At 39.3% G+C, this 14,803-nt stretch overlaps 1 long non-coding RNA gene across 1 annotated transcript in view; it reads left to right on the forward strand.

Moving 5' to 3' along the window:
- Positions 1-9,922, forward strand: part of LOC134928994 (uncharacterized) — a 140,298-nt gene extending 130,376 nt beyond the window's left edge. The window contains exon 4 of the long non-coding RNA XR_010178192.1: positions 9,700-9,922. This is a non-coding gene — a long non-coding RNA (uncharacterized LOC134928994). The remainder of the gene's footprint in view (positions 1-9,699) is intronic.
- Positions 9,923-14,803: the final 4,881 nt, after the last annotated feature.

Here is a 14,803-nt window from a genome sequence, read left to right on the forward strand (position 1 = left end):
CAACATGTTCTCTATTTTTCAGCTGTGCAGCATGTCATCATGATGTTAATAAAGAAAAACTTTATTGAACCACATGTGCCCGAACCGCATAGATAGATCCATCTAGAACTGGTGCCAGCACTGCTGTAGAGATCAGCCGGGTGCAGACAGCGATTATAGATGGCTTTATCTGTGCACCTTGTGCCCCTCCTGCTGGCGCTGGAGGCTAAAGCATCCATTGCCTCACAGAGTTCCGCCATTGGAGGGAGGGGAGAGGTTTATATTTTGCCATTCCCCTAAATGTGACAAAGTTAAACCTGGATACATAAGACAGGATGTAATAGCGTCCGAGATTGCCGGAGATGCAGGATGCCAGCCGAACTCTGATGATTTTTTAAAGTGGCAGTCATTTACAAGGCATGGTTTTGCCTTTGTTAATGACTGCCACTTTTAAAAAATGTCTGAGTTTGGACGGCATACCCTACCTCTGGCAAACTCGGACGCTATTACATCCCACCTATAGTATCTCTTGCAGATGTTTGACCCTTTGTAAAACTATGCATTGATGATGGAGGCCTGTTGAGACAGATGTAATATTTTGGACAAACTGTTTGTCAAGTACATCCAAGTTTACATGAGCCCCAAATTATGTAATAATCCTTTCTCTCAATTATCATGAAATAACTCTACTAGTCATCAGTGGGTGCTCCACAGCTGGGACTGCAGCGAAGTCCAAAATTCAAATAGGGGAGCCACACCAACGGCCATTGACTTCCTACAATGTATGAAAGAAGAGACCCAAGAAGAATCTGTGGAGTGTCTAATCTGGGTTAAAAAGCTCAGAACTGCACTCCCAGAATTCTTTGCGCCGACATGTGTACATTGACACAATTAACCCAGGTATGCTCATTGTCTATGCACTGGCTTGTTGTACAATATATTTGTACATGCTCAGTATTACAATTGGGCAAGCATGTTTTTTTTTGGTCAGCAGTATGCCTCTTAGTCAAGCTGGCAATAGTAGTTTGCCTCTTTAGTTTGCCCACTACCTCTTGTACACATGTCTGTGGTTCAGATGACAGTTGGTACAATGACATTTTGTAGACCAATAATTAGGTTTTGTTAACGTCCTGGTACACTCGAGGAATTGATTTTCGGGTAAAATGCAACAGAGATGGAATTTTGTACCAGGTCACAGGACCTAAATTAATGTCAGATATTGGATACAGATCTTATACTACCATAACCATGATGGCATCAGTGATCCACTGTGTGTCTGTGTGAGAGCTGTCATACTTCCTTTCTCTTGCAAAGGATTGTTTTACAGTCAATTGTTTTTTAAAAATAGTCTTCTTGGTCCCCCCTGGAATGAAGATCCATCCTAAGCAGAAAGATTCTTCAAAGTAATCCTGGAGAAGGGAGGAGTCGCCTAGCCTTAACAAACTGGATGCAGGACTACTTAGTTTACGGAGGATATTGAGGATGAAGGTGTTGGTGGTGGAGATTGCAGGTGCTGGTGAATGTCCCTACCTCTGCTTACAGTGGTTTACAAATGCTACAGATGGCTTTGAAATTGTTTTCAGGATTTGGGCAAAAATTATTCTGCACATAAGAGGTGGATTTGTTGGTCCTGTGCCCAGGCATGACAATGGCCTTCTTATCATGGCCAAGAGCTGCTTCCACTGGTGCCTGACAAACAAAAACAACATCCTCATTCTCAACATAATCATTAGTGCCAGCATCAGCTACACAAATATTCCCCTTGGTCTCTTGCATTTCCCTGGTTGCATCCTCATTTTCTATGTCATCAGCTATTCTTCTGTTGCTCATTCACACATTTGCAGATGGAACAGAAATGGTGGAAGGCGGTTTCCCTGAGACTACAGTATCTAAAAGGCCATACTCTCACATAGCACTTGAGGGCACACTTAGATTTTCCACAGGGATTTGTGACATTTCTATTTCTGAATGCACAGTGTGTTCTATTGCCTTAGTGGTTTTACATTTGTTTTACACCTCTTCTAGACTCTTGAGTGAAAAGGTCTTGTTTCATGAGGAGAGGCAGAAGAAGATGCCTTACTGACAGTTGCAACCACCACTCATAACTAAAGCCCAGGGCCTGAATCTTTCCTTGACACTGTGTGTGGTGAATGGCATGTTGGCAAATTTATGTTTTTCTGCACCAAACTTTCTTTTTATCAGAGGTGATTTTTTCTTTACTACTATATATTGCTTTTATTGATTTTAGATGTCCTTATTTAAACCCTCTATGCCCTACAGCATCTGCTTTAGATGGTGTTTAAGGACTAGTATCATCATTATGACTGGTCCAGCAGCTACAGCACTAGTATTTGCATGTTGCTCCTGCTCTTCTCTCGACTGATCGTCATGATCCATATTAAAGAACAAGTGCAAGTTGTACAAAACCAACTAGAGTTAGTAGTAGTAGTAGTAGTAGTTATTTAATTAAACTTTTATTTGAAAATCAGCACTCACTGCAGAGTCACAGTACTTGTATGTTATGGATACACAGTGGTGTATGGCCTGTGGAGTCACAATAGTGTTATGTTATCGATACACAGTGGAGTACAGACAAAATAAAAAAATAGTTTCACTTTATTAATTTTTTTTAAAACTTTGTTCACAAATGAGACCACAAAGTCACACCCCTTATGTGAATGCAGTGGAAAACGGCCTGTGGCGTCACAGTACTTGTACATTATAGATACACAGTGAGGTTTGGCCTATAGAGTCAGAGTTCTTGTACATTATGGACACACAGTGGGGTATCGCCTGTGGAGTCATAGTACTTGTACAGTATGTTATTGATATGCACTGCAGTGTGGTACAGCACATAAAAAAACTATTGTTAAGGTTTTTTAAACTGTGTTTACAAATGACAATGTTGAGTCACTCGCTTATGTGAATGCAGTGGTGTACACCTCCAGAGTTACAGTACCTGTAAATTATGGATACACAGTGGGGTATAGCCTGCATGGTCACAGTACTTGTATGTTATGAATACACAGTGGGGTATGGCCTGCATTGCCACAGTACTTTTATGTTTTTGATTAACAGTTTTTAATTTTTTTAACTTTTCTTGACTAACGGTATTTTTTTACATGTTTTAAAAACTTTTTACACTTTGTTTAACTTTTTTACACTGGAGCGGATGGGCACTAGACAGGTGCATCATCAGCACTGGAGCGGAGGGCATTGGACATGAGCATCGGTAACACTGGAGCAGATGGCCACTGGACAGGAATGTCAGCAACACTGGAGCAGATGGACACTGGACAGATGCATTGGCAGCATTGGAGTGGATGGACACTGGACAGGTGCATTGGCAGCACTGGAGTGGATGGACACTGGGTACTCACTTCTGAATGGACACAGCACAAAGCAGCCACTTGAACCAGCAGAGTACAGCACAATCTGCCTTGTACACAGTACAATGTCACAAAGCAAGCACGCACAGCACTGCCCTGCATTGTACTCTCTCACCACTCCCACTTCCCCTCGGTGGCCACAGTTATTGGCATCCCATGTGGAGCTGGCGGTGAGCACCACCATCTTAGACCTTATCATATATCCGCAAAAGTGCCAATGGAATAAGGCAGTAAGCTGCATCCAAGGGGTGTAAAGATCCTTTAAAAGTACTTCCTGATTGTCGGTGCTTTGTTGTCTGTAGACCTGCAGAGACCTCTGCTGAGAATCACTCTGGCTAGCATTCTGCAAACTGATTCTAGTGCAGTAACCCTGACATAGCTGGTACTGCTCAGTATCCTAGCAATCGTGACATAGCTGGTAATGCTCAGCATTCCAGCACCATAGTAAAAACAGTTGCTGCTTCTCTCTTTGTTCATCTAGCCTGCATGAAGAAAAGTTATATTATACCTAATTTCAGACCAGTCTTCCACGCTCCACTCACATGGCAACTCCTAGACAGAACCCACACACTAACCCAAGCATGACAAACAGCTACTTATTTTAGTCTGGAGTCTGGACACAGCTACTTGAATCAGCAGAGTACAGCGCAGCATACAGTAGCATGTCTTGCACACTCAACAGCCACTTGTATTAGTCTGTAGTCTGAACACAACCACTTGCATCAGTAGAGCACAGCACAGCATACAGCAGAGTGCTGAGACAAGGTGAAATGGTGCAGAGTTGCCACAACGGGCCTCTTAAATAGAATCCAAAACCTGTAGAGTCCGACTCCGGGATAATGACATTTTGCCCTAATCTGGAATCTGAGTTTAGCAGGAACCCAGAAGTTTGGAGCTAATCTCTACTTTATACTGACCCTACATTGAAAGAGAACTTTATCTGATTGTAACTTCATTTCCTTCCTCCACCTACACAACTCTGAGATATCTCAAGGACTTAGAGAAAACCCACTTCTTTGGAATACCCATAGGTTATGGCACATAGTAACATAGTAATTGAGGTTGAATAGAGGCAAATTGCCCATCGTGTTCAACCTGTATTAAGTTGTGATGATTCTAACACACCCACTGAAGTAATGTTTTATGACTTGTTAACTAATATAACTCATATTACCCCGGATTAATCACGTTAATATTTTAAATATTATAACCTTGGATATCATTTAATTTTCATTCAGAAATGTATCCATTCCTTTTTTAAATCCATTTACATAGTCCGCCATTACCACCTTCCCTGGCCGGGAATTCCAAATCCTTATTGCCCTAACAGTGAAGAACCCTTTCCTCCGTTGCGTTCGGAACTTTCTCTCCTCCAGCCGCAGCGAGTGCCCACGTGTCCTAAACTGTGTTCTTTTAATAAATAATTCCTCTGATAACTCTTTGTGATGTCCCTTTACATATTTGAAGATATTAATAATTTCTCCTCTTAGGCACCTCTTTTCTAGCGTATACATATTCAACCTAGTAAGCCTTTCCTCGTAATCCAGTCCCTCTAGGCCTTTAATCAATTTAGTAGCTCACCTTTGAATCCTTTCGAGTTCACCGATATCTTTTCTATACAGTGGTGCCCAAAACTGAACACAATGGGGGTAATTCAGAGTTGATCGCAGCAACAACTTTGTTAGCAGTTGGGCAAAACCATGTGCACTGCAGGTGGGGCAGATATTACATGTGCAGAGAGAGTTAGATTTGGGTGGGTTATATTGTTTCTGTGCAGAGTAAATACTGGCTGCTTTATTTTTACACTGCAATTTAGATATCGGTTTGAACACACCCCACCCTAATCTAACTCTCTCTGCACATGTTATATCTGCCCCCCCTGCAGTGCACATGGTTTTGCCCAACTGCTAACAAAGTTGCTGCTCTGATCAAGTCTGAATTACCTCTAATATTTCAGGTGCGGACGTACCAATGCTTTATACAGTGGCAGGATTACATCCAAGTCCCTTGTTTCAATTCCCCATTTTATGGACGCTAGCACCTTACTTGCCTTCTTTACTGCACTTTGACATTGTGTATGGTTATTAGGCCTATTATCAATGAGTACCCCCAAATCTTTTTCCAATTCTGTTTCCCCTAGACGTTCCCTATTTAATATGTAGGCTGCGAGTTTGTTTTAGTCCCGAAATGCATAACCTTGCATTTGTCTGTATTGAACCTCATTTTCCATCTAGACGTCCAGAATTCAAGTTTAGATAAATCATTCTGCAAGGACTCCACATCTAATTCCGAGTTAATTACCTTACACAGTTTAGTATCATCTGCAAAAATTAACACTGTGCTTTCCAGGCCTATTTCTAGGTCATTGATAAATATATTGAAAAGTAGTGGCCCGAGAACAGACCCTTGTGGTATTCCGCTGACTACAGGGAACCAGGTTGAGGACTTCCCATTGACCACTACTCGCTGTACCCTGCTATCCAGCCAATTACTTATCCATGTGCAAATAGTTTTTCCTAGGCCAAGCTCCATTAATTTGATGATCAGTCTCCTGTGAGGCACTGTATCGAAGGCTTTTGCAAAATCTAGGTAGACCAATTCACTTCTTTTCCTTGATCAAGATTATTGCTCACTTCCTCGTAGAAGCTAAGTTACTTTGACATGAACTGTCCATCACAAACCCATGCTGGTTCTTGCTAATAATCATAGCGGTCTGTAGATACTCCTGTATGCTGTCCCTTAGAATTCCTTCCAATATTTCCCCCACTATAGACGTCAAACTAACCGGTCTGTAGTTACCTGGATGATTTTTGGATCCCTTTTTAAATAATGGCACTACCTCAGCTATACGCCAATCCTTCGGTACCATGCCTGATCTAATTGAACTATTGAAAATCAAGTATAGGGGTCATGCTAGTTCTGAACTAAGCTTCATAAGAACCCTCAGGTGAAGTCCATCAGGACCAGGTGATTTATTAATCTTAATTTTGCTTAGTCTCTCCCAGACTACTTCTTTACTTAAACAAGTATCTAACCATGAATCATTACGGTCACAATTGTTATGCTCTACTCCCACTATCAGTTCTTCTCTGGTGAATACTGATGAAAAAAAATTGTTCAATATTTCTGCTTTTATTTCGTCATCATTAATCAATTCCCCAAATTCATCTTTTAATGGACCTATATTCTCCTTTTTTAACCTTTTACCATTTATGTATTTAAAAAACTGTTTAGGATTGGTTTTTCTCTCTATCGCGATTTGCTTTTCATTTTCCATTTTAGCTGCTCTTGTTGCTTTTTTGCAATTTTTTTTATTACATTCTTTGTAATACTTGAAAAACTCCACCTTTCCATTAGATTTAAATGCTTTGAAAGAACGCTTTTTTTAATCCATTTCTGCTTTAACCTTCTTGTTAAGCCACATCGGTTTGAGTTTAGTACTCCTGCGTTTACTGCCCATGGGAATAAATTTATAGAATATTGCTATCCACAACCCTTTTAAAACATCCCACATTTCCGAAGTGTTCTTGTTATGAAACAAAACTTCCCACTCAATATCATTAAGTGCACATCTTAGCATACTGAAATTAACCTTCCTAAAGTTAAAAGTTTTGGTTGAACCCCTGTAGCTATGTTTCCTGAAACTGATGTTGAATGTGATCATATAGTGGTCACTGTTATCCAAAGTCTCCCCAACTTTAGTGTTTGATATAATGTCCACATTATTAGTAATTACTAGATCCAGAGTACTTTTACCCCTTGTTGGGTCCTCGACTAATTGAGACAAGTAGTGATCCTTTAACATATTTAAGAACCTGTTGCCCCTCGCTTTAACACATGAATCGTTACTCCAGTTTATATCTGGATAATGAAAATCCCCAATCACAAGGATGTCCCCCAATCCCGCAGCTGTTTCGATTTGTTGCAAGAGTTGTTTTACCTCATGTATGCTAATATTTGGCTGTTTGTAGCACGTGCCTATGACTAGTTTTTTTGCATCAATACCCCCACTTGAGATTTCAACCCATAGTGACTCCACATTGTCGCCAGTCTCCTCATAAATAACCTCATTTAAGTACGATTTAAGTGATGGTTTAACATAAAGACATACACCTCCTCCTCTTTTTCTTGTCCTGTCCCTCCTAAAAAGAGAATACCCCTCCAAGTTTGCAACCCAGTCATGAGAGTCGTCCCACCATGTTTCCGTAATACCTATAATGTCATACTCAGCCTTTGATGCTAACAATTCAAATTCCCCCATTTTACCTGCTTGACTTCTTGTGTTTGCAAGCATACAGTTTAGCGGTTCTTTTATTTGTTTGTTTTTTTAAAGATATCCTATCCTGGTTTACTAGTGCATCCCTAGAATTACTGATACTGACTGTCCTTCTCGCTCCCTCTCCACCCCCACTGTACTTAATATTGCCCACCTTACTCTTCTCTTTGATCAACCCAATGTTTCCGTCTAAATTCACCGCCCTGAAATAAGTATTTTCCCTTATGCTCTGTACATAGTTTTCTATATGCTGTAATGATGACATATAATTTTTATTAGTTAATGCTTTGGCAATACCTTTCTTAATACCCTTATTAGAACCCATGTAAATACCCTTGCCGGCTGCACTTTCCCTCCCCGCTTCTCCCCCCCAATTCATCTCTCTACCACCATCCCTACTATTCTCACTGAATGACCCATAGTTTCTAGCTAAACTCTCCCCCCAGGCTCCTAGTTTAAAAGCCCCTCCATCCTACTAACCATCCTTCCCCCAAGCACCGCAGCCCCATCCTCATTCAGGTGCAATCCATCCGAGAAAAAAGATGGTGCCTGACTGAGAAGTCCGCGGAGTGTTCCAAGAACACGAACCCCTCTTTCCTACACCAGTCTCTAAGATACACATTTATCTCCCTAATCTCCCTCTGTGTCACTGGGCTAGTGCGTGGCACTGGTAATATTTCGGAGAATTTTACCTTAGATGTCCTTTTTTTTTAGTTTCTGGCCTAAGTCCCTATAATCTTTCTTAAGGACATCCCACCTACCACTAACTTTGAAGTTGGTGCCAACTTGCACCAGGATCGCCGGGTCTTTCCCAGCCCCTCCCAACAACCTATCTACCCGGTCCGCGATGTGCAGTACCCGAGCACCCGGGAGACAACAGACCATACGGCGATCATGATCCCAGTAGCAGATTGTCCTATCTGCCTTCCTGATGATAGAGTCCCCTACCACAACTATCTGACTGGGCGCCTCTCTTGCTTTCATCCCATATTATGTTATAAAGCTGGTCTAAACGCACACAAGACCTTTTTATTCCATTGGTATGAATTCCAGAGTTCCCACATGGATGTGTTGATAATCCTTTTCTACCTTTCCTAATGTGGTTGACACTGGGTATAGGCTCCATTGGTTGTTTAGTTAATAGGTCCCTTAGGAGGGACCTATTAACTAATATGATTTCCTGGCCCCCTATCCCTTTGGGGCTTAGTAATATGTAGCTCAGGCTATTTGGTACTTGTCTGATCAAGACTGGTTTCATTTTTCAGACTCACTGCTGTCACTGCCAACACTGGCAACATATGCAATTTCTCATCATTGTACTTTCTTATATGATGTAAGACTATAGCACATTGCAGACAGGCATGTCTCAATGGCTGCATAGTTTCCTTGATTTAAAAGCTTCTATTTAAAAACCTATTTAACTCTTGTCGTATTATACCTGTTAGCTCATACCAAGTTTTTTGTTTAAATATCTATCACAGAACATATATTAGTCTTCATTGTATTTGTTTAATTGGCTCCTCTCACTCTCATAAATATCCTTGTTGTCAGGAAGACAATGCTGAACTATATGTTTGTGTCGTGCGCTTATGTTAGAGCCTTCTGGCTTCAGGTCAAAAAAATTTGCTCTGGATCACCTAGTTAACTTCTTAACGTTTGATTCAGCCTTGGCCATGTTGGGAATATTGCCACAGGGCCAAAAAATAACTGGCGGTTGTCACAAACTATTACTATTACAGTACTGCAGGTATGATTTCAACCAGGGTTAGACTTACTATAGGCTTCTTTTGCCAAGGAGTCCAGAATTTCTAAATTCTTTACAGTTTGGGAGTGCTGTATATTTATTCTTGCCATACAAACACTGCTGTTGCTTACCCTGTTGCATTGTATACATGACTAAGCTTCAAAATAAAATAAAAAATGTTGTTGTTTCTTTTTTAAATTAGCCACTTAACTGACAACTTTTCCCATCAAAGCCATTAATAAAACGGTTTATTGTTGTTTAATATAGTTTTAAAAATATATTTAATTTTTTTTTAAATATTATATCTGCAGAACGGATCTCCTCGACAATAACTGGAGGACACAGTGGTGCGGCGTGGTCGCATGTGATCTGACCATGCCAGTTAAGTGGTTACTAAACATATAAAGTATATCATTAGCATTTGTCATATATTATAATTTATATATCATATATTGTTATAAAGGATTACTAAATGATTTATAGTTGATGAATAATTTAAATGATGTAATTCTTCTATGTTTCAGAGATTTTTTTTTCCATATGACATTTTATCATTACAATTTGTCATAAAGAGATAGGTAGGAGGATTTTATTATTTAACATTTTTTACGTCTTCCCACATCAGACTTATTTAAGTTGTTTAGTGTATTTCTGACAGTTTCTGCTGATAAAAGACATTTTCTATGTTACTACCTCTCATATGGTTTTACAAACAATACATCTTAAAAACATACAATTTTTGTCTTTATGTGGATGATTTGCTGTAGTTTTGAAAATCTAAAACAATAATTTATGCTGTTTATGATGAAATCAGCATATAAGATTTAAGAACTAAATGTAGCTCATTTACACAATATATTTTATCATTATATTGTGATTATTTTAAGTTTAAAAAGTGAAAATGCAGAAAAGACTAATGTAGAGGTAAACATTCAAAGAGTGACACAAATGTGTTACAGGAGGGGTTCTCGTTTGACTCATTTTCAAGTTGGAGTTATTGAAGAAGGGTTCAAGTGATAACATCTGGGTACCAATATTTTTTCTAGGCAAAATACTACATACAGTAAGTGATTTGAATTGGTAATACAGTCTAGGACTACCAGATGAAACAGATCTGGGATAAACAGTAGTACAAATGTGGTGTTTACAGTTAGCTAACCGGAAACTGTCATTTAGGACATAAAAATGTGAGGGTAAGTCAATAAGTCCTTAAAAGTTATGCATTACTACATTACTCCGCCTCCCCTAATGCAATTAGTGATATCGACACTCAAATTATTTAGTGATAACAGGTATTGTGTGTATTCCCAATTGTAGTTGTACAGTTCCGACGCTTGATGGAACATAGTTGTAATTTAAGAAAAAAAAACTGTGGGAGACTATCCTGCAAAAGTGTTACTCAGTTCTTTAGATATAAGATCTGAAGGGCCAGATGCTGCAAAATACCCCCTTTCATATTTGTTCTAATAATTTACTAAGTATTGCCTTTCTAGAGACATGTTGATATATGTAGTGTGTGTGTGTGTGTGTGTGTGTGTGTGTGTGTGTCTCTCTCTCTCTCTCTCTCAATCTCTCTCTCTGTATGTATATATATATATATAGTATATATTGTCGAAGTCAAAAATATTACATAAAAAGAACATGCAAACTACACACATTATGAGTCGCTATACTTGCAAATACGCGCAGCGAGCACAGCAATATATGGTAACACACGCATTTACACGGACATGCCACAGAGATGGATTCAACACTTATTTCATGCATTACATAATTATAATAATATTGAGCGCCAGACATCATGATGATTTAAAATTATAGAATGAAGTAATGTCATGTATGTGTATTATTTGAACGAAGCAAGATAGACCGGTCATATTTACTATTAAAGCAACCAGATTAATGTGTAGATTAATTTGATACTTGTTATAAAGTTGTAGGACATTGCAACAAATAATTAGGATTAAATGTATAAAAGCTAAAATCACTTTTATTAGAACAATAGATATTCCAAACAGGTAGTGGACAGGAAGCTCAGGCCAGCCCCTTTGGACGTCCCCAAGGCTGAACCTGATTAGCATATACAAAGAGACTAGTGACTCATCATGAATGAGTAAGTTCCCTCCCCCAAAAACTAGATAACACATTGCTGATCACACAGGAGCTCAGTTCCTGTTTTGGTCTCAGCGTAAGATGGAGTCCCAGCATGATTTTACAGAGAGAGAGAGAGACATAAGCATTGAGGTAATGGTATTGTATTGCTGGCCTGTAACTGTATGTAACTGTAACTGTATGTAACGTAACTGTATGTTTTAACTGCTTACTGTGTGAGTTGTAACCATGTAATTATGTGTATACTGTACATTGTAATATATTGAATCCATATCCTTATTAATAACAAATATATACATCAATGAGCTTTGGAATTCAGATAATGTGTGGGTGTATTGTTTTCTCTTATGGGATGCAGTGTTTTGCGATGTACAGCGCACTTTTATCGTATATGGTAATAAGATGCGCCTGGCATCTGCAATATATATTAGGGCGGGCATTTTAAATATTTGTGAGAAAGCAATTTGGCATTCACAGATGAGGGCTCTTACGGGATATCAGGGTCTTAATGATGCACTGTACATTACAAACGCAGCTGTAATCAACCGGCTCCGATGGACGCATCGTGACACTGATGAAAATAACATCCACGTGTATTGTTGTGTTATCAGTAAGCCAATTATATGAAATTTCAAGGGACAATGCATTTCTCATAATATTTAAGATGCTAAAATGTATTTTTATTGTTGCAAAACAACAAAGTTCAAATAAGTCGTGTTGTGTTTGATTCATATTGGATTGTTTATCTGTTAGGTAGGTTTAAGAGTACATTTAAAAGTTGCTGCATAGCCTTGATATAGTTTTTTTTAAAACTCAGGCCTAAAATAACTTCTTGTGCTTGTATAATGTGTGATTTCTTTGTGACAAAGGAAGCCGCATGGTCTGTCCTCCATTTTGGACTAACCACATGGCCTGTCCACCATTTTGTGTAAACCTCATGAATGTGGAAGGGGGAGGAGCAGTGGCCATTTTAGGAAGGTCATTCTCTAAATAGCTGATTTTCACTCTGCTCAGAACAATCAGTTTCCTTGGTCACATCAAACACAATTTATGAGTTACCAATGCATTTATTTAACCCATGCCATAGTCAATTACAAATAGTTTCAATTGGGCCTAGTGAGAGTAAATGGTAAGATAAATGTATGGCTTGGGGTAAAAAAAAAATGCACACAGATTGAAAAAGGAAAGAAAGGTTTTTTTTTTTCTCTTTTTCCTTCCAAGACTTGTAGAATCTGCTTGCTATAAGATAGGCATTGAAATGCTAATTAACTGGTTAAACTTCTTTTTCTTAGCAGGCAAAAGCACATAGCTTTGATATGCAGATAGGAGGTAAGGTGTCTCATAGGAGACCAGTGAATGATACATATATATAATATTATTATAATTATGTGTATATTTATATCAGTGTATGTTTTGCAAGATAGCTATCCAATCTGAATCATATCATTTAAAATATTGATTATTGCTAGAGTCATTATAGATCTGTGTGAAATAGGATACATTTGTTGCTATATAGGTAAATTTGTAATAACAGTATTTTAAGGAAGTAAGTGTAAAGACACAAATGCAGGTCTGCATAAAAGTTTATACAGAACAAGTTGTGTCTAGTGGGCAATAGTAATTAGTATTGTTCACATTTATAGAGCTGGGTGATTTGTTTTATTGCGGACGCAGGGTTTTGTACACGTGTCTCGGACAAAGTACATTACTGCGCACGCAGCATAAGAGACACGCGCGGTCGCGTGTGTACGCAAAGTGCATAAGAATGCGGGCGCTAAGCACAAATTATACAATAGTGTCGTCTAGTTCAAAGGTGGGATAGTAGACATTTAATACAATAGCACAAAACTACCAGGTTTCTAAAGCAGATTAGTATAAAACTTTTGTTTAAACTGTATTGCCTACAAAGCTGCCTATCTGAATGAATTGAAATTTTCTGTACAGAGAAAACCAAAGTGTATTTGAGTGAGCGAACGTAGGAGTGAGTGGATATTGAACCCAGGGAATTCGGGATCCTGTAGTGTGGTACATCAAGTAAGTGGAGGCTTGGTAGCGTGAGGCGGCTGACTCATGTTAATATAGATTGAAATACGCAAATCGTGAGGAGATTTGCAGAGGAGCACTGTGCATTGTGTAGTATTGAAGTAAAAAGGTTTTTTGTTACGCTCCAAGCTGAGGGTTACAGTTTGTACATTGAGCCGTGGTTGTACGGCAGATAGATAATAAGTACCTATACGTTGTGCGATTGGACCGCACATTTGTGGGTGCGATAGATAGCGCAACTTGATACCCTTTTTACGAGCTTTTGCGTAAAATTGCGGTATCATTAGCGCTGTATAAGGCATACGCAAGCGTGATTTGTGCATAACAAGTGTATAGGGAGTTTTCGCTGGTCTCTCTCAGGAAAATCTCCAGCGGCGGATATTTACTGGAAAAGGTAGGTCACTCCTAACACTTCCAGTAAATAGAAACTGATAGGGCCTCACTGGGTACGCGGTGTTCACTATTGGAGTGAGTCGTGGTACTCAGTGGAGAAGGAGTGAGTGAAAGCGCTAGGTGTCTTTCACCGTCTGTCTGTGGTGTGCATTGGGGATTGCGTTTATTGGCAAAAAGTCCACGATGGGATCCAATTGCACAAGCAGTGGGCGTTTGGTAGCTAGGGTTCAGGCTGAAGAAGAGTTGGGACAGAGAAGGTCAGACTGGGGACCGAGAAGGTCATAATTGCGACCGAGAGGGTCAGCAAGGTTTATTATGTGTGAAAAGTATGGTTCACACACAGAGGCTTTTTGCAATGAATGGTTACGTATGACTGACAAAGATAGGGTACCATTCCCTAGGGTGGGCAGCTTTGAACCAGAGGTATTGCAGAACTTAAGGATAAGAATATGTCTGATAAAATCCTAAAAACAAAGGGTCAGACATACAAATTGTTTAAACCTGTGGCAGCAAGAGGGGTTGGTGAGTTTGATCCTAAGGTATTGCAGGTGGTATGTCTATCCAAAGTCATATAAGACAAGAATGGAAATATAAGAACTGTTTGAACTTGTAGCAACAATAAACAAGTAGGAAGAAAAAAAGAGAATGCAAGTACACCGCTATGTGTAGATGTGGAAGCAGTTACGGCCAGCATACAAACTATAGAAAATATGAAAAATATGAAAAATATGACTGTAACCTATATATGTACTAACGAATGTTGAAGTTTTATTTAGGAGGAGAAGGTGACCTGATTGTTTTCTGCCATTTCTCATGCACCCAGAGGAGTATCCAACCGGTAAAAGAAGAGCAGTAGCCTGTGGGGGA

The sequence above is a fragment of the Pseudophryne corroboree genome, chromosome 5 (genome assembly GCF_028390025.1).
Source record: "Pseudophryne corroboree isolate aPseCor3 chromosome 5, aPseCor3.hap2, whole genome shotgun sequence".
Lineage (NCBI taxonomy): Eukaryota > Metazoa > Chordata > Amphibia > Anura > Myobatrachidae > Pseudophryne > Pseudophryne corroboree.